The sequence below is a fragment of the Hevea brasiliensis genome, chromosome 1 (genome assembly GCF_030052815.1).
Source record: "Hevea brasiliensis isolate MT/VB/25A 57/8 chromosome 1, ASM3005281v1, whole genome shotgun sequence".
Taxonomy (NCBI): Eukaryota; Viridiplantae; Streptophyta; class Magnoliopsida; order Malpighiales; family Euphorbiaceae; genus Hevea; species Hevea brasiliensis.
The window spans coordinates 73,961,825-73,982,977 of record NC_079493.1 but is presented as its reverse complement, the minus strand read 5'-3'; positions in this window follow the sequence as shown (position 1 = coordinate 73,982,977).

Here is a 21,153-nt window from a genome sequence, read left to right as displayed (position 1 = left end):
ACTCCGTTTACCGATAATCCATTAAACATACTACAAGGGATATTAAACGAACTCAAATTCATTTTCCAATTTAAAATTGTCAATAAAAGGGCTATAGTGATTTTAAGATTAAGAAAATACTATGAAATTTAGTTAAGAGAAGAAATAAATATTTTTAAAATTTTAAAAATTTTAGCAAAAAATCTACGTGGTGACGACTAATAATACAATGATAAAAAATTTGAAAACCTGTTAAAAACCTAGGCAATATATGTGTTTCACAATTCATCAACACAACATTTAAATAGATACTTTTTCATTCATTATCTAAAAAGAATACATGTTTACAAATTAACATCCATTTGAAGTATAAAAATAATATTGCAATACTGTTTGTACAACTGCTCAAATATGTATACACACATATAGTAATTATTTACATCTGAAACAAAATACAGAGAGCAACTTAGAAATATACCATGTCTGTCAAGGAGTACAGTTTCAAACGTGTTTACTCAGCTACCTTCTCTTTTTCCCTACTTGTGACAGCATAGAAATAGCTATCACTGAGTATTTAACTCACTAGTGCACAAATTAATAATTTATAAAATCATCAAAAAACATAATTAATCAAACCACAATAAATTATTCAAGATGCTCAAATTTCCATAAAATATGAAACTAGTAAAAATGTTCTTAACATCAACAAATTATTATTCACAAATCATTTATTTTCACAAAATATTTATCAAACAATTAAAATCATTTGTGTTGCCAACTACACACAGTTTAAGCCATGACACAAAATTTCATGATCAATGCCGCGTTGTACACCACAACAAAGCTATCTCAACCCCAATAAATGTTACTAATGGGGAAAGTAATGCTACTAGCAAATATGAATGCATTCATCCAATCTCAACCTCAACTGGCAAGTTAGAGAGGGAAAGTAACAAATCAATCTCAACCTCATTAACCGTTATTAATGAGGGAACAATCAAAGTTTGCCATGCCAACTGTGGTTTCAAAACAATTTAAAACAATTTCCATTCAAATCATAATATTTGAAATCATCACATAAAAGAATTTCCATTCAAATAACAATATTTCAAATCATCACAATTCCATAAATAGGATTGGCAACACATCAAATTCTCAAAGCACTTCTAAAACACATTCAATCCGGCCACCCCCTTTCTACAATAAAATCAATGGCCAATATCTGCCTTTTCAACACAATAATATATTCTTTTACAACATTCAAAGTATTCTCATAATAATATAAACATTTCTCAAAGCCAAAGTAAATTCACATTTGTTTCATTTACAAATTTAAAATATAAGGAAAATTCAAGTTGTGCACAAACCTTTCTTGGTCTCTTTTCTTTGGTTTATTCTTCCTTTCACTTTAAAGTATTCTTCTCCAAAAAAATATACAACTTTAAATGTCTCAATACTGATTCTAATGTTCCCAATAACAAATCAAAAAAATCCCTAATAGAATTCCTAAAATAACTATATATTCCAACTTTTCCATATTTAGGGCAACATTTAAACATAACTGTAAAATTCAATTTCAACCTAGTTCCAGTTATAATCTATCAAATTGATCTTCATGAAAGTTGTTCCTTTATATCTTAGCTTTAATTACCATTTTGAATCACTTAATTTGGAGGTCTAGATCATCAGTTATGGTCAAAATACTAGGCATTGCTCCTGGGTGTCTTAACCTATAATTCTCAGGCTTTCTAGATTTTTACCTAAATACTCAGAATTTGCTCCAAGTATCTCAAACAAAGTTTTAGGCCTTTTTCTTAAGTTACCAAATCATTTTACAGCACCTCAATTGGAGATGTACAAAGAAAGTTATGTTCTGTTTAGTAACCGGAGGTCAGAGGGCAAAATTTCTGAGTTGTAGGAAATTCTAGTTTTGGAGTTCTGACTTTCTCTAACATTTCAACCAATTTGTCCTTACATCTGGGTCTAGGTCAAAACATGAAAGTTGTAGTTATATGTCTTATGGTTATTTTGGCTTTGGAATCATCTAATTTGCACTTATGTAGCTTCAGTTATGGTCATTTTTCCAAAACTATTCAGGTGATAATTTCTCAAGTTTCAGGGCTGTTCCAGAATCAAGGAAAATTTCCAGACTCACTTTGTCTAACTGATTTGGGTAGGTTATAATCATAATTTGGCCTCATTGTCTTTATATGAATTGTTCCCTTACGTCTTAAGATTACAGGTTTAAGAATCACTCAATTTGGAGATTTATAGAGTGAGTTATGCTTAATTAAGTACATACTGTTCATTTGGTTAGTTTTCCAGATTCCAGGTATGCATTGCTGGATTCAGTCCTAATTGAGAAACCTTCCAACCATTTTTAGGTCAAGTGTTTTGCATGAAAGTTTTAGAATTTTTTCTTAGGTTTCATTTCTCATTGGTTTCACATCAATTGGAGTTATGTAGCTTAATTTACGAGTATTTAACTCCACTAGACTCAAGCTGTCCAGATTCAGCACTTAGAGCATCACTTCAATTCACTTAATTTCTTCACCAATTCATCATTGTTTCTCAATAAATGCACTTCAAATAGTCATAATACACACCTAATAGCATTAATTAGCTTCATATGAAGAAACCCTAATTGCTCAAAAACCCTAAATCACAATTCAAAGAAGATCAAGGGTATACATACCAATTAAGCTTCCAAAATAAACTCTAATCAACTTTAATCAAGCTTTTGGTGCCTCCTTGAATTTTCCTCAATTTGAATTTCTTGAAACCCCTCTTAATACTTGAAATTTCTCGGTCCCATGATGTGTTCCCACCAAATTATAGCTAAATTAGGCTATTAGGGGTGATGGATATAGAGAAACAAGGTGAATCAAAGGTTGAAGAAATGAAAATGGAGGAAAGATGGAGAGCTAAGTGGCCCGCCAACTTGATGGAGAAGATGAAGTTATGATTTTCTTTTTTTTTCTTGATATTTATCTTAATTAAATCATTAATGGCAATTTGGTAATTATGAGGAATGACAACCTTGTAAATATGAGGTCTTTCCTAATCATTTTTTTTTTGCTTTATCTTAATTGTATTTAATTATCCTAATTATAATTAATTAAACTAATCCAACTTAATTAACTCAATTTGTCTCATTTTTGGTCAATTTTGAACTCTTAAATTTGATTGACCAAATTTCCTCTTACCGGGTTTCAGTTCATCTTTTTCCATAATACCTGATAAGTCCCTAACTCCATTTTTCACCTTAAGTTTAAATCTACTTATTTGAACTTATTTCTTTTCATTTCCTTGTCTTTTTAAAATCATAATAATACCTCAATTAGGTCTTAATTAAAGGTCTTATAAGATTCCATCGGAATTGGAATAGCCAGTGGACCTATGGTCACTTCCCAGTGAGGTTACCCATCACTGGAGCTTGAGCTCATTTAACCGATTTACATACCACTTTTTTATTTTTCTACAATCTTACTTGATCTTCATTAAATTAAATTATGACTCCTCACTCTAATTTAAGTGTCATTCCAGACATTCTAGCCATCCGAACAAATGTTAGTTTTCGGAATAATAGAATGTTTGGAACTACCTAAAGTAAGAGTGTTACATGCATGCATACATGCTGTTTGATTGATTGGCCAGTAACATGTGCTCATGTTTTCTTGTAAGAATCAACATCGTTTTTATGTAGTCGAGGTGCCAAATAAGCAAAGAAACTCTTCTTCACTTGCTCCTTAATGTGTTTATATCACTTTCCTATTGATTATATATATATATATATATATATATATATATATATATATATATATATATATATATATATATATATATATATATATATATTTTAAGTTTAGGTGTGTGATAGGTCACAAAAATAGTTCAGGTGTCTAATAGGCTAAAATGCAATAATACATGTGTCTGAAAATGTATTTGGCCTATATATAATGCTTATAGATTAATCATAAATTTAAAAATTAAATTTCTATGATCCATATTTAAGATGAAAAATAGGGCTGTAGGATGAATGGTTATTGCAATTTACCATGTTGAGTTAATCACTTACCATTTTCATTTAAGGAAATAAATATACAGTACCATATTAAACTTAACATAATATAACAAGAAAAATTAAGGAAATCAAACAACTAAATAAAGAAAGAATTAATAAGTAAGGTCATCTAAATCCTAAACTTTCAATTGAATTAGAGTTGTGATTCAACCCTAACCACATGTTACCTCCGAATGATTATTAGGCTATAACTTTCTCTACAAAACTTTAATTGAAGTGATTCAAAATGATTTGAAAACCTAAGATAAAGGCCTAACACATTGTTTTAGGGACCTAGTCCAAATTCTGAGCATAAGATGCTTGGATATAGAATGGAAGTTTAAGGTAAAAAACTGAAAAACCTAGAATTTCAAGATATGGCACCCGAAACGGTGTCCAGTATTTTGACCATAACTAGGGATCCAGAACTCCAAATTAAGTGATTCAAAAAGGGAATTAAAACTAAGACATAGAGAAACAACTTTCATGAAGATTGCACTATCAAATTTTGGCTAGAATTAAGTTAAAATTGGGTTCTAAAGTCAGGTCTTAAACTTGCCTTGAACCCAAAAGTTATTAAATTGCATAGTTAACTTAGGAATTTATTTGAATAACTATTGGTAAAGGTTAGAATGAGTATTAAAGCTTTGTAATTGTGAATTTTCAGTGGATAAGGAGACTTTTAAGGAAGGGAAGAATTCAGACAAGAAAATGAAATTGAAAGAAGGTTTGTGCACAACTAGATCCCTCGTTTGATTTAAAATTTGTAATTTGATTGAATGGAATTTTATGAATCAAATATGCTTTTCTTTTACATTTGAGAATTATTTAGATTGTTTTGTAAATTTTAAATTGTGAAATGGATTTATGATTATGGAAAGGCGGATGTTAGCTATTTGAAATTATTATAGCAAGGGGGTAAGCCGGTGTGAATGCTTTTTGAAGTGTTTTAAGAATTTGACGTGTTGCCAACATGCATGTGGATTTGTGACAATTGAATGTGATTATCTGATTTGTAAATATGATTATTTGAATGGAAATTATTTTGAATCTGTTTTGAAACTACAGTTGGCATGGCAATTTGATTTGTGTCCCTCATTATTTGAGGTAAGATTGATTATATGACTTCCTTCTCTAGCTTGCGAGTTGAGGTTGAGATTGGATGAGTACTCATATTTGCTAGCTAGCCTTTGTGTCCCCCTTTAGCTTTGGTTATTGGGGTGAGATTGCTTTGTCATGGTGTACAACATGGTATTGATCATGAAATTTTGTGTCATAGCCCTAACTATGTGATTGTTGGCAACACTTGTGTTTTGTGAATATTTTGATAAAAATGTGATTGAAAATAATTGATTTGGTAGTGATTGAGCAATGTTGTATTGTTTTCATGATTTATGAAGAATGTGAATTTTATAAATAATTTATTTATAACTTGGCAAATATGTTTGTAATGCATTGTTAAAATTATTAGTTGTGCACCACTGAGTTCAACACTCAGTGAAAGCTTTTGTATGTTGTCGCAGGTAGGGAAAAAGAGAAAGCTACAGAGTGAGAGACATTGGAGCAATGTTTTGATTTGGCTTCGAGTAGATATTAAGTATACCCTTGTAAATTCGTTTTGATGTATTTTTGTAAAGACATTGAGCAGTTGTACATAAACCTTGTAATATTACTTTGAGACTTTCTTTAAATATAAAGATTTGTAATATAAAGTTCTTTATTGTTAATGAATGTAAAGTTAAATTCCTTTCGAATTTTGATTGGGGAAATAATTTGTCATTGCTTGAATTGATGAGATTAAATTATACATTTTATTACAGGTTATTTTTAACAAGTTTAATAAATTTTGGTTTATCAAAATTACAGCTGTCACCACGCAGAGTTTTCGTAGAAATTTTTCTTGATTTTAAAAATACTTAACTTATTCCTTAACAAAAAAAAAAAAAAAAGAATTTGGTTTGTTTAAAATCCCTTTTAGTATATTTAATGGATTATCGGTAGGCGAAGTTCAGTAATTCATTAGGTATACTATGGGATCATGTCATATCTTACAGAGGGGTAAGGTGTGACATAGCCTTCCTACTTCTGCCATTTCTCTTTTGTAGGAGTACAAGGATGTTTTTCTAGAGGAAATGCCACTCGGCCTACCACCATTGAGGGGAATTGAGCACCAAATTAATTTTGTGCCCGAGCTCAAATTCCTAATAGACCAGTATATAGGTGCAATCCCGAGGAGACCAAGGAGCTTCAAAAACAAGTGGAGGAATTAATGGCAAAGGGGTACATGAGGGAGAGCATGAGTCCTTGTGTCGTGCCTATACTTTTGATGCCAAAGAAGGATGGGACATTCAGAATGTGTGTTAATTATCATGCCATCAACAAGATTACGGCAAAACATTGATACCCCATACCTCAACTTGATGACATGTTAGATGAGCTTCATGGTGCATGCATATTTTTCAAAATTGATCTTAAGAATGGTTATCAGCAAATTAGGATGAAAATAGGGGATGAGTGGAAAACAACATTTAAGACTAAATATGGTCTTTATGAGTGGTTTGTGATGCCATTCGGGCTCACAAACGCCCCCAGCGCATTCATGCGATTAATGAACCATGTGTTGAGATCATTCATGGGGAAATTTGTAGTTGTGTATTTTGATGATATTTTGGTTTATAGCAGAAGCACGCATGATCATTTGGAGCATTTAAGGCTTGTCTTTGATGTATTGCAAAATGAGAAATTGTATGCTAATTTTAAAAAGTGCTATTTTTGCATGGAAAAACTTATGTTTCTTGGGTTTGTGGTGATTGGCAAGGGTATTGAGGTAGATGAGGAGAAGGTGAAAGCCATTAGGGAATGGGCAAAACCTACTAATACATCAGAGGTGAGGAGTTTTCATGGGCTAGCTAATTTTTATTATAGGTTTATGCCTAATTTCAGTAGCATAGCTGCACCTTTGAATGAATTAGTAAAGAAAAATGTTCCTTTTGTTTGGAGTGATGAGCATAAGCATGCGTTTAATTTGTTGAAAGATAAATTATATTCAACACCTTTGTTTGTGTTGCCTGATTTTTCAAAAGCATTTGAAATAGAATGTGATGCTTCCGGGAAAGGAATTGGTGCTGTTTTGATGGAGGAAAGGAACCCCATTGCGTATTTCAGTGAGAAATTGAATGGGGCAGCCTTGAATTACTCCACATATGACAAAGAGTTATATGCATTGGTGAGGGCTTTGGAAACATGGCAGCACTACCTTTGGCCAAGAGAGTTCATCATACATACAGACCACCAATCCTTAAGGCATCTTAAGGGCGAAGGGAAGTTGAACAAAAGGCATGCAAGGTGGATTGAATTCATTGAGTCCTTTCCATATGTGGTGCAATTCAAGCAAGGTAAAGAGAATGTTGTGGCTGGTGCATTATCACGAAGGTATAATCTTCTTAACACACTTGATTCTAAATTACTTGGCTTTGAGTATCTTAAGGAATTGTATGAACATGATTCTGATTTTGCACAAGTGTATGTGGCATGTGAGCAAATTGCATTTCAAAAGTACTTTAGGCATGATGGATATTTGTTTAGAGAAAATAGATAGTGTGTGCCTAAAAGTTCTTTACGTGAATTGCTTGTGCATAAAAGTCATTGCGGAGGTCTTATGGGGCATTTCGGTGCTGCTAAGACTTTAGATATTCTTAAGGAGCATTTCTTTTGGCCACATATGAAAAGGGATGTTGAGAAATTTTGTGCAAAGTGTGAGACTTGCAAAAGAGCCAAGTATAAAGTGTTAGCTCATGGGTTATATACACCATTACCCATACCTAAGCATCCTTGGGTTGATTTCCATGGACTTTGCTTTAGGGTTGCCTAGGTCACAAAGCAGTCATGATTCTATATTTTTTGTTGTTGATAGGTTTTCTAAAATGGCTCATTTCATCCCATGTAGGAAAACTAATGATGCTACTCATGTAGCCAATCTATTCTTTAGGGAGATTATGAGATTGCATGGCATTCCTAAAACTATTATTAGTGATAGGGATGTGAAATTTTTGAGACATTTTTGGAGAGTACTTTGGGGAAAACTAGGAACAAAGTTGTCATCTCCAAATGGATGGAAAAACTGATGTGGTGAATAGAACTTTATCAACTCTTTTAAGGGCTTTTGTAAAGAAGAATTTGAAATGTTGGGAGGAATGCATATCATACATAGAGTTTGCATATAATAGGGTTGTGCATTCATCTAGTGGATATTCACCTTTTGAGCTTGCATATGGTTTTAATCCACTTACTCCTTTAGATTTGTCACCATTACCTACTGAGCATATTGCATCTCTTGATGGAAAAAAGCAAGGCCGAATTAGTGAAAAGAATGCATGAACAAGCTAGGTTGCATATTGAGAAGAAAAATGAATCATATGCTTCACATGCTAACAAAGGCCAAAAGGCAATTGTTTTTGAACCAGGTGATTTAGTTAGGGTGCATCTAAGCAAGGATAGGTTTCCTACACAAAAGAAATCTAAGTTACAGCCTAGAGGGGATAGACCATTCAAGGTTTTAGAGCACATTAATGACAATGCCTACAAGATCGAATTGCCAAGTGAGTATGGTGTGAGTAATACTCTTAATGTTGTTGATCTTTCTCCCTATTATGGTGCAAGTTTGAATTCGAGATCGAATTCTTTCAAGAGGGAGGGGATGATAGAGGTGCTCCACCATTACCAAGCTACCAAGGACCAATCACAAGAGCCAAAGCAAGAAAGCTTCATAACCTGGTCATGGAAGCCTTGCATGCATTCAGCCAAAAAGAGAACAATGGGTTGCCATGTGATTTGGAGAAGTCCAAGTGTGTGGTGATTTGCCAAGTGGACATGCCACATAGAGGCCAGTGGAAGATTACCAAGCTACCACATAGATGCCACATGGGAGATAACCATTCGGCCAAGTGTAAATGGGGACACATGGGTGCAATCTGATTGGTGCATTTGAATTGGAGGTCAAATAAAATTCTGCCATGTGACAAGTGGAGCTTATTCTGATTTTTTTTTGTAGTGCAATTAAATGCATGTGTTCCTTATGGTCCCATCACCTGTATGTGGCCCTTGTGGTCCCAAAATATTGGCAGATTATGACTTATTCTGTGGTCCTAAAATATTGGCTAATTTTGTCTTGCACTATGGTCCCAAAACATTAATAGATTATGTTTTATTTTGTCTTGATTCTGCCACATATGTTTTGTCCTATCTATTTTAGGGTTTTTAAGGTTTTGAGCACCTGTATATAAGGATGAGAAGCCATCCTCTTCCCCAATTTTTTATGTTGGCTGAACCTACTTAGAGAGAGAGTGATTTTGAAAGTTTTTTCCATTGTTTCTTTGAAAGAACATGGACTTAGACAAACCAGCCACTTATCTATTTTATCTTTGATAATCAAGTTGCCTTAGAGCAAGTTTCTATTGTGATTTGATTCCTTGGCTTCCATTTTCATTTCTGGTTGATGCCTTTTCACTTGTTGGGATTGTGTTAGCTTGAATGGAAAGATGACCTTGATGATGTATGATCCTTGGATGGCATTGCTCATGCTGTGTTATAGTGCATATCATTAGGGTGCCTTGTTAATGTATAAGAAATGTTATCTAAGGAGATAGTACTTAAGTGAGATCGATGTGACTCCACCATCTTTCCTGAGTATTACCTGGAGCAGTTTATGCAATCCTAATAAATGATCTTTTGCCTCGCACCACAGTTAGATAAAATTACAAAAAGCACTAGAGGTTTTATTATTATTATTATTATTATTATTATTATTATTATTATTATTATTATTATTATTATTATTATTATTATTATTATTATTATTATTATTATTATTATTATTAACAATTTAGCCTTTATAGAATACTAGATATCTTGTAAGGCTTATATAAGGGTTAGCACTCTTCATTAATAAAGGATCTTTAGGCATATCAGTAAAAGACCGTACATCTTTTTATCTGTATCAACACAAGACCATCCATCTTTTATCTCTTTTTCCTTACTTTCCTTTTGATCCTAGTGATCGCCCCATTCCTTAGCTTTCAAATGTTAGCTGAAGAACTTCATAATACTTCCATAGGTGTTGTAGGATGATATAGCTTCTAAAGGGTAGTAGAGAATCTTGTAGAGTTTTACTCATGATTTTACTAGATTCATAGCTTATAAAAGGTTGGTGAAGACCCTTATACTTCAAAAGGTGTTGCAAGCATTTCTTCAATTTCTAAGGTCAATAAAGACTTTCACAAAGGTTTTCTTAAGGTTTTACAAAATTTATTAATTTCCAAAGGTTGGTAAAAACTCTTGTGAAGGCCTTCTTATGGTTTTCCAAGTTGCCTTATTTCTAGCTACTCCAAATCGAAATGAGGCATCCTCCATCACATAGATTGATGTTTCCATAAATAATCAACACAAACCTAGCGCATATCTTATAGCACTCATTTATTGGCACACTCATAATTCACATACACTTCTCAAGAGCATCACACGCCCAGAATCAAAGTGTAACAAAGAGAACATCTTGAATTGATGGCGATGATTGAGTTTGGTAGGTTGGGATGATCTTAGGAGGTGGGGCACAAATTATGGTGATAATTGTGTAGGAGTGGAAGCATGATTATTGGACATTAGAACCTTGAATTTCAAAAATTATTTCTAAGGTTACATACACCATACCAAGTTTCTTATGAACCTAATCAATTTCCAATGCCCAATTGCATACCAAAACATATTTAGCATGCATTAAAATTTCATTTGCCATTAAAGATTATGAATCAACATTTAATTCAATCAAACCCTAACTAAAAGAGGGATTTTTAGGTACTAACCTTTTGATGCACAATTGATGCAATCTTAGGATGCTCTTAGGACCCCAAATGTTATCCCTCTTGTGACGCCCCTCACCCGTCTACAGTGTAGCCGAGCCAGAAGTGCCACATTTGGTGCCAGAGCACCCTATCTTATCCTGTCATGTCCATTGTTAATTTTAAACTTTATAGAAAACATGTGGAATTTTTTTTTTTATCTCTATGGAAACCCAGGCAGAGCCTCCTCTATTTTATTGGATCTTGCGGGTTCCAATAGTTACCTGTTAAAAATAATTTCATCTCTTTACATGTCATATCATGTCATTTCTACTCATACCATTCCAAGTTCATTCATTCATTCATATAGAAATTCATATGCATAAATTCATAACTTCATTTACAATCTAAAATATGTAATTACAATTTTTATTTACGTCACAAACTAGTAATTACATCATGATTATACACAAGGAATCAAAATACTAGTCTATACATGGGCCCTATCAAAATATAAAAGACTAATGAGGTGAACTCTAAATTGTATGTAGATCTGGTCAACTACGGTCAGAACACTACTGTGGCGGCTGCTGCTGTGGTGGCTACTGATCTCCAGTACCTACATGATGGAAAAACCAGCGAGATAAGCAAATTTCTTAGTAGTGCATAATTTTAAGGAATAATAACTGAATAATTAAAAGTAATAGCTCTATGTAGAATTTTGCACTTCTAGGTCAATTATATATTTTATTGCACTTTGGGAATAATTTACTTATCAGGATCTTATCTGTGGATATATCTTATTTTCAGTTTCCTTAAACTCATATCAGTGAAATTATCATCAATTCTAAGACATTTATAAATTTTTAACACTTTGGGAATAATTAAATTTAACAGTATCTTTTCTGTTCATTTCTCATATAGTCTAAGTCATTTATGAATTTTCTGTACTTTGGAAATAAATTAATTATCAGTATCTTTTATGTGTATTAATTTCATTCTCTAGCTTTTTAAACTCATATTAGAGTCTTTGGAATCATATCAGCGTATTTTATGTCATATCGGTGTATTTCATGTCATATCTATATATTTATGCCCAAGTAACCTATTACAAACTATAATGCTGGATACACGAGAGTATTCGGGTTAGAAACCCATATGTCTACCACAGATACATCCTCGTGCATGAGGCCACCGTCAGCACGAGGCCGCTTGTCGTGCACGGCGGTACCACGTGCACGAGGCCAGAAATAAGGTTAGGCACAATGGCCAATGAGTAGGCATATAGCCTGTAGAATAATCATAACAGACATTTATTGTCAGTTCATGATTTACTCTGTAAGCAGTACTGCTATCTGTAGTCTCTAATTGGTATACCAATCGATCCAACTATATAAATATAAGCATAGGTTTACTATGGGCAATTTAGTATTAATAATCATTTAACAGAATTTATATGTCCATGTATTGTGGGAAAATGAGTCCCACATAACTATTTTATGTGATTTGGCATATATTGACTTATTAGGAATAAGTCAATAATTTATTTCAAAAACTTTTCTTTAGGTTTAATTTTTTTTGTATCTTAATTTTTGCAAATCAATTTGAACAATTTATTTGGACAGCTTGTAGTAACATTTATGCCTAGTATTTTTCATAGGATTTGTTGCCCTATGTCTTATAGTCATTTAGAAATTTTAATTGTAATTTTTCAAACCTTATGGAATTATTTATAGTCACATTATTGGCTTGAATTCATATAGCCTATATTAACATGCTTTCCATTTAGGTCAACAGCTTTGACCTTAAATTTAGGCTTCATACATTTATAATTTGAGAATGATATCTAAAACAAAGTTTTAGGTCTGTTTTTTAGCTTTTCTGATTGGTTTGGCTCATTTCAATTGAAGACGTCTAGTGGGAAATATGCTTAAATGAATATGCTGGGTTTAATGGTCACTTGTACCATTTCCAATTTTTGTGCACTAAATTTTACTTATCTATTTGATCAGTTTGTAGCCATTGTTTGGCCCCACTTCCTTCATGGAAGTTATTCCTCTATGTCTTGCCTTTATTTTCTCCTTTGAATCATGTCAATTGGATATTTAGAACTCAAGTTATGGTCGGATAACAATAACTGATTCATTTCTAGATTTTGGTTCCTTAACTAGGCAGCTTTTGGACTTAAACTTTGCCTAATTAGTGGAACATGTTGTAGTCACTTTTAGGCATGGTGATCTTCAGAGAAATTGTTTTCCTATGTCCTATGATCATTGAGAAATTTGAATCACAATTTTTCAAGCTTTGTGGAATTATTTATGGCCAATTAACTGACCTGGACTCATATACCCTATGCTAACAGGTGTTCAGTTCAGGTCAGTGAATGCAGGTCACTTTTTGAGATTCTTAACTTCATAATTTGAGGAAGATTCCTGAATCAAAGTTGTATCCCTATCTCTTAGGTTTCTGGAAAGGCATGGCTCATCCCAATTGGATTTTTCTAGTGCGAGTTATGACTAAAAGACTGTTCTGGGGTAATGTGAAGTTTGGTGAGATTCCAGGTTTTGATGCCGTGAATTGTTCTAACTATTTGACCAAGTTCTCTTGATTTCTAGGTTTTGGTAAAAATACCAATTTTATAGATCTATGTCTTGTGGATATTTTGCCACTGGTTTCATTACATATGAGTTCTTGTAGACTAAGTTATGGCCATTTTGCCAAAACTAGTTGGGTAAGTTTATGTCCAGCAGTTTCTGGACAACCTAATTCTGGACAGTTTTGTGAACCAACTTGGGCCTGCAATTTAGTTTGGTTTAAGGAATTTTTGGGTTTAGTGGTCTTCATGAAAATTGTAGCCCTATATCTAAGCTTTCCAATGGTATCAAATTCAGGTCATTTGGAGCAGTATAGAGGGAGTTATGATGAAATGAATATGTACTGTTTATTTGGTCATTTTCTGGGTTTTGTGCAGGGTCATCCGGATTTGGGCAGTGTTTAGGTCAAGTTTTGGACAGAATTTGGGCATAGTTTCTTCATGGAAAGTGGGCTATTTTGGGTCCTATTTCACCTCCAATTGGCTTAATACTAATTGGACTCACATAATTTCAGTTATGGTTCAACAAACACACTGAACTCATTATGTCCCAACCTGCAGAAAACAAGCACTCCCAATTTTCAATTTCCTTCAACTTCCTTACTTCAATTGGCATGCATAACACTTCTATAAGCAACAATCTCAACTCAATAGGTCAATTTCAAGCATTTACATAAAGTCCTCAAATCATGTACACAAACACTAGTTTCAAAATTCCAATTTGGACAAACACTACGCATTCAAGCTCTCTAACATATCAACTTATCAAACATTCTCATGGAACTCATTTTCATCATTTTAAATCATCAAACCCTAAGGGTTCCATGGATGCCAAAATTTGGGCATTTCATTTTCTTATCATTTGTTTTCATTTTCATGTGATACTCACTCATCTCATCATTCTGACAAGATTTAAAGAAGAGAGAAAGTGGTATCTTGCGCTTACCTTTGTGACCCAACTTGCAAAATTCAATTTTCCTTCTTCTAATGGCTACCAATAGCTTCCTTATGGGGGTGGAGATGATTTTTAATGAAGGAGACTATGGGTTTTGGTGAGTGAGTGAGGAGAAAATCAAGCTTTGAGCTTGAATGAAAATGGTGGAAGAGAGGAACCAATGGAGACGGCAAGGAGAGAGAGAAGAGGAAGAAGAAGATGAGTTGGTTGGCTTTTGTCTTCTTATGGGTATTTATATATTCTATTTATGGTACTTTAATTTTTTTTTTAAATTGTCATAAACCTTTTTCTTTTCTTTTTTTTTTCTTTTCTCTTCTTCTTTCTAATTCAACTCATAAATTTTAACTTATGTTGATTATTTCATTCTCTAAATTTTTAATTTGACATTTAGGTCAAAATTCACCTCTGGGGGTGAAATGATCAAAATGCCCTTCAAAGTGAATATCGGTTTGTTTTTATTATTTTATACCAATTAATAAATTCTCTAAATTTTATTTTATTTTCTCTAAATTTTTCTTATATTTTTTTTTAACATCTTTGATGTCATTTTTACCTAAATAAACCTTTAATTAGGTCCCAAAATTATTTCCTATATTTTGTTAAATTTTCTAACATTTATTCCATCAATTTATGCCTCCTTACTATAGTTTAAGTGTAGTTCCAGACATTCTGGCTGTTCGAATAGACATTAGTCGTCGGAACAGTAGAATGTACGGACTACCTATAGTGAGGGTGTTACAATTCTTCCCCTCTAAATAGAAATTTCGTCCTCAAGATTTACTTGATGTGAAAAGCTAAGGGAACTATTGCCTCATCGTCTCCTCGCTCTCCCATGTCACTTCTTCTGTGTTGTGGTGTTTCCATAAGACTTTCACTAATGGGATCCTCTTGTTTTTGAGTTCTTTCACTTCCCGTGCCAAGATTCTGGCTGGTTCTTCTTCATATGTCAAATCAGGTTGTATAATTATCTCATTTGCTGAAAAGACATGTGAAGGATCTGATCTATATCTCCTGAGCATCGACACATGGAATACATTGTGAATCTTGTCCAGCTTAGGTTGTGAAGCTAGCCTGTAGGCTACTGGACCCACACGTTCAATGACATCATATGGACCAATAAATCTAAGGTTTAACTTACCCTTCTTACCAAATCTTAGCACTTTCTTCCAAGGTGATACCTTGAGAAACACCTTATCGCCAACCTCATACTCTATACCCTTTCTCCTCAGGTTGGCATATGACTTCTGTCTGTCTGAGGCGGCTTTCAAATTATCTCTAATGAGTTTCACTTTTTTCTCAGTTTGTCTCACTAAGTCTAGGCCCACTACTTTCTCTTCCCCCATTTCTGTCCAACATAAGGGAGTCTTGCATCTTCTCCCATATAATGCTTCATATGGAGCCATTTTTATACTGGCTTGGTAGCTGTTGTTATAAGCAAACTCTACCAAAGGAAGATACTTCTCCCAACTCCCATCACAATCGATGACACAGCTTCTTAACATATTTTCCAATACCTATCATATAATTCATGTCATATCATTACTATCATGTCTTTAACATCTATAACAAATTTAATAAGTTCTAAGGGTTATCTATATCACCCTTTCGGACTGTCTATCCGTCTGGGGATGAAAAGTCGTACTGAAGTGCAGTTGAGTGCCCAATGATCCTTGTAACTTTTGTAGAAGTAAATCTTATCCGTCTCGGTCAGATATGAGCGATATTGACACTCTATGTAACCGTACTATCTCAGCTATGTAGATCTCTGCTAATCCTTAGTCTGTCTCACTATATCTAGCTTTACAATCTTATCCTATCTCGATTTACTATCGAAAATATGTAGCTCTACACAATTGTCCCAAGTTGGTACTGTAATCTGCAGCTTACAACACAAACATCGAGAACATTGCGTAGTTACCACGGTATATCCTAATAGATCAGGTTTTTCCTATACTTATCCTCAATTAGTTCTTGACTCATCCTCTTTCATCTCATAGACAGTCTCTTTCTTATTTCTATCTATTATCTTTAACACGATCCCTTTCGATTGATAATCTACAATCACCGAATGACCTAAAAGGGTTGGTGATAAGTATGTCATCTTCTAACCCATTTATCGGTATCCTTTTCTAACAGGAGGTACAATGCATATATACAAGGGTGAACATAATTAAGGTCTATCAATACATATTTAAAGGTATTATAATTAGAAAATGTACCTCTGACAACGTCTACCAGGTCTGGCTCCTCCCGAGCTGTAGCGTAAACGCGGGATGCTAATTCAATCTCAGGCTGTCCTATAGTCTCATAAGCCCTCTGTGATGTATCAGCTGTCTTTAGTCTCATTAGTCTTCTACCCCTCTCATTAGTCTTATTAGTCTTCTAGTAATTACATCATGATTGTACACAATGAATCAAAATACTAGTCTATACATGGGCCCTACCAAAATATAAAAGACTAATGAGGTGAACTCTGAGCCGTATGCAGATCTGGTCAACTGCGGTAAGAACACTACTGTGGCGGCTGTTGCTGTGGTGGCTGCTGATCTCCAGTACCGACGCAATGGAAAAACCAACGCGCTAAGAAAATTGCTTAGTGGTGCATAATTTTAAGAAATAATAACTGAATAATTAAAAGTAATATCTCTATGTAGAATTTTGCACTTCTAGGTCAATTATATATTTTATTGCACTTTGGGAATAATTTACTTATCAGGATCTTATCTATGCATATATCTTATTTTCAGTCTCCTTAAACTCATATTAGTGAAATTATTATCAATTCTAAGACATTTATAAATTTCCAACACTTTGGGAACAGTTAAATTTAACAGTATCTTTTCTGTTCATTTCTTATATAGTCTAAGTCACTTCTGACTTTTCTGTACTTTGAAAATAAATTAATTATCAGTATCTTTTCTGTGTATTAATTTCATTCTCTGGCTTTTTAAACTCATATTAGAGTCTTTGGAATCATATCAGTGTATTTTATGTCATATCGGTGTATTTCATGTCATATATATATATATTTGTACCCAAGTAACCTATAACAAACTATAATGCTAGATACACGGAAGTATATGGGTTAGACAGCCATATGTCTACCTTGTATACATCCATCAGGCACGAGGCCAGAAATAAGGTTAGCCACAATGGCCAATAAGTAGGCACATATATAACACCCCTATGTTAAGTAGTGCGTTCTACTGTTCTGATGACAGTGTCTGTCCAGACAGCTAGGATGCTTGGAATTATATTTAAATGTTATTGAGGAGACATAAAATAATGAAATACAAGAAAGGAAAATACAAGAATAACAAAGGAAAAATAATAGCAATGAAATGAAACTAAGTTAAACGAGCCAGCACCGCACCGATGGGTGACCGTATGGGGAAGTTACGGCGCAGGCAATAGTCGACCCCAGGACTACAGGGAACCCTCAAAATTTAGTGTCGAGACATAATTAAATACTTATTAAAATATAAATGTCCTTAGAAATATTAAAGAAAAATTAATTAATTAGTACAAAGAAAAACGAGAAATCAAGAAAATGATAAAACTCGGTGTTTCCGAAAAATCAGGAATGCAACCCGAATAGGGGCATTGTGGTCATTTGACATCCCGAGTTGCCTTTTGACATAAATGTCCATTAAAAATACATGATATTACACTAGGAAAATTTCATGAAAAATTAAAATGGTGGTACATAATCTAAATAGCAAAAGATAGGAAGAAAATGTGGGAAATTGGAAACTTTGGAATAAACAAACCTTATAATTGAATTTAGTGCTCCACGAACATCTTCAAAGTAGACCATTAAGCAGATTTGGGCAAGAATATTCCTTCATCTTCTCCATTTATCAAACCAGCCGAAACCTTTAGGAGAGAAACCTCCATGGCTGTTGAGTGAAGCTCCATGCAACACACTTGGAGCCCTCCTTTCCACTAAGTCTCTTCTTTAAAGTTAATCCTTACCTTGCAAGGACGAGTTTGATAGCAATTTTAAGAAGTTTAGTGAGGTTTTGATCAAGCTTCAAAAGTGGTAAGTGAGTGTTTTCAATTCTTGTTTCATTAAAAGTGTAACCAAGGTTGTGGGTAGTTGATTTATGGAAGAATTTTTGAAGTTTGATGTTTTAATGGAGATATACATTTTGGCAGCCATGTAAATTCAGTATATATAGCTTGTTTTTACTTGTTCATGGTTGTTTAAGATGTTGTTATTGATGGCAGCATGGATATGTGTATAATGGTTTGGAATTGGGTATGTAAATAGGGTATGTTCTTGTGGTTAAATTGTGTCAATGGACTTTGGAAAATTCTGTGTTATAGTGTGCATATTGAGAATGGTTACAAGCTGTCCAAAATGACCAAAATGTGTTGTTAAATGTGTTAATGGTAAGGTACAAACCAGAATTGGCATGAAGGAAGTAGTTTGGTAAGTGTTGAATATGTAATTGGTAAGTGATGAGAAGTGTGTAGTAGGGCAGTGTGTGTTTTAGATTAGAACCTTAAGTGTGTGACTCCAATTGGTATGAGACTAATTGGAGGTGAAACTCGGCACAAAATGTGCCAACTTTCATGAATGAAGCTTACCAAAATTCTGCCTAGAAAGTGACTTGAAAAATGACCAAATCCGGATTAATGAGTTGAAAGCCTGAAAATTGATCATTTGGGCAGTAGTTAGTGTTTTGACCATAACTTACTCAAAACAGGTCCAAATGACCTGAAATTTTTACCATGAATATTTTAGACATAGATCTACAATTCTTATGAAGACACAAAAGCCCAGAAATGGCCAAAACTAAGCCAAATAGCTTGCACAAGTTCAAGTACCAAAACTGGCCGAACCAAAAGTGACCTAAAAATGACCTAAGCCTACCATTTTAGTGTATTCTGTCCAGTATTGGTAAATTGACCATATCTTGGTCTACACAACTCAGAATGACCTGAAATTTTTCCTCGCGTGCAATAAGACATAGACCTACAAGTTTGTAGTTTGGACCGGAACCTACAAACCAAGAGAACTAGGTCGTCCGGCTAGGTCAAAATAGTATACAAAAATCTAGTAAATTGCAATAAAATGCAATACACTTGGAAATGAAATTGGTAACATATACCAACACTAAGGGGCTATAAAATGTGACATATTGGTAACATAAGAATTGACTCACTTAAAGTGCATCAAAGGGTCAACATTATAGGTTGACTAATGAAATGAATTGAAGGGAATAATACCAAAAAAATTTAAATATTGGATTTTATTGTTAGAAACAAATTCATTGAGTACCGAAACACTTTAAATTATGTGTTTCAGTTGAAAAGGATATTGAGAAGAGTAAGGAACACTGAGTCAGGGCCAAGAGGCATATATCAGAGGTTTGTGCACAATAATTTTGATTTGTCATTTTCTACTTAAAAATTTAATTGAATATTATAGTTTTAAATTGTGTATGTGCACAATAATTTTGATTTCTCATTTTCTACTTAAAATTTTAATTGAACATTATGGTTTTAAATTGTGTCTGTGCACAATACTTTTTATATTCACTGCTTTTACTAGAAAAATTATTTGGAGAATTGAGTTATGAATAATTTTTTATTGTTTTGACTTGGGAATTTTATTTGGAAATTATTGTGTTGCCTACTTTGCAAATGGAAATTTTGAGATAAAATATGATTTGTGGTTTGTATGAAATATTTAAATATTGTGATTTGGAATTGTTTTGATTCACACTTGGCATGACAATATTACTATGTTCCTCCTCCATTTATGGGGTGAGTGTGGTTATATTCCTCCCTCTTTGACTTGTCAGTTTGAGGTGAGTGTGGATGAGTACTCATTATCTAGCTAGCTTTCTCCCTCATTGATTTCGATTAGTGGGGTGAGTGTGCGTTGTCGTGATGTACACACGGCATGTTCGAAAAAATTTGTGTCATGGCCTAAATTGTGTTATTGATTGGCAAAACTGTGTTATTCAATTATTTGATCAAATTGTGTTATTGATTGGCAACACTGTGTTATTCAATTGTTTGATCAAATTTGTGTTATATGAGCTTTGAAAAATTGTGAATTGTTTGGATTGTAAATTGTCAATAAAAGTTTTACATACCACATTTTAAATTGTTATTGTGCACTACTGAGTAAATTTTTCTCAGCGATAGCTTTTCATTGCTGTCGCAGGTAGACAGACTTACAGGGCAGTAGACTAGGCTACTAGTGCTACATTGAGAGTTCATCGGGTATATTGAGTATACCATATTTTGCATTTTGTATTGTAATGTATGTTCACAGTATGTATATATTGTTCTTGGCTTTGAGCAATTGTAAATTAAAATTGTAAATTAAAAGTATACATTAAAATTGTACATTAAAGTTGTAAACTAAATTTGTAAATTATTTTAGCTTGCAAATATTGTGATATATTTCTTTTATCTTAGCTTTTGGAAAACACTGGAAAATTATTATGGATTTGAGTTGACAAATATTGAGAAACTTGTTCTGTTGATTGGATATTGGAGTTTGGGGATTGAACAAAATATTGAAAGTGCTTTTACAGGTTTTTGAAGAACTGTTTTATTCAAAATACAGATGGCACTCTGCCAAAATTTTTACAGAAATTGTTAATACTTCAAATGTGTTATTTGGTTTCACTTCAATTAAAAAATTTTTTAACACCTATCAACAGTGCTCACCACTATGAAAAGAAGTAAGAAAAGTTTTAAAATCCCT